Source organism: Giraffa tippelskirchi, chromosome 1 (genome assembly GCF_054371585.1).
Source record: "Giraffa tippelskirchi isolate mGirTip1 chromosome 1, T2T-mGirTip1v1.2.pri, whole genome shotgun sequence".
NCBI lineage: Eukaryota > Metazoa > Chordata > Mammalia > Artiodactyla > Giraffidae > Giraffa > Giraffa tippelskirchi.
Genome location: NC_137275.1, coordinates 94,534,246 through 94,535,061, shown reverse-complemented (window position 1 = coordinate 94,535,061; position 816 = coordinate 94,534,246). Strand labels below are relative to the sequence as shown.

Here is an 816-nt window from a genome sequence, read left to right as displayed (position 1 = left end):
TCTAGGTTGGTCATAACTTTTCTTCCAAGGAGTAAGTGTCTTTTAATTTCATGGCTGCAGTCACCATCTGCAGAGATTTTTGAAGCCCCCCAAAATGAAGTCTGTCAGTGTTTCCACTGTTTCCCCATCTATTTGCCATAAAGTGATTGATGGGACCAGATGCCATGATCTTAGTTTTCTGAATGCTGAGTTTTAAGCCACCTTTTTCACTCTCTTCTTTCATTTTCATCAAGAGACTCTTTAGTTCTTTGCTTTCTGCCGTAAGTGTGGTGTCAGAAATATTCAAAGATGAAATGTCATTATATCTGCAACTTATTTTGAAATGTGGCAAAATGTTAAAAGTGAGAATCTATTTGCATCCAATAAAGCATACTGTGCTGTTTTCCCCATGGGTCCCCAGTGTGCAATGACTGCAAAGAGCAGCCTTCTTGGTACTGTACACAGCCTGTTGCCTGCACAGTTTGCCCTAAGGGACCTTGGAGACAACTCTTTCCAGTGGACAGTCCTGACTGGCATGCTGTCCCCAGTCTTGGCTCCAGACAGGTATGTGTGGTACCTTTGGAAAGCCCCAGGACACAGTGGCCAGGGTCACATTGGCAAAGTCATAATGTCCATCTTCACCAAGCTGCAGAAGAAGGAGCCTGTGGTTGAGGCCAGGCCTTCCACAGGGCCAAGTTCAAGTTCCCTGGATGCCAGAAGGTCCATATCTCCAAGAAGTGGGGATTTACTAAATTAAATGTGGATGAATTTGAAAACATGGTGGCAGAAAAGCAGCTCATCCCAGAGGGCTGTGGGGTCAAATATATCCCTAATTGT

General features: G+C 44.5%; 1 non-coding gene across 1 annotated transcript; it reads left to right on the top strand.

Moving 5' to 3' along the window:
- The first annotated feature begins 353 nt into the window (after positions 1 to 353).
- On the top strand, positions 354 to 488 carry LOC145521804 (small nucleolar RNA SNORA70). Its single transcript, XR_014065708.1, has one exon. It is a non-coding gene; the product is annotated as a small nucleolar RNA SNORA70 (small nucleolar RNA).
- The last annotated feature ends 328 nt before the right edge of the window (positions 489 to 816 follow it).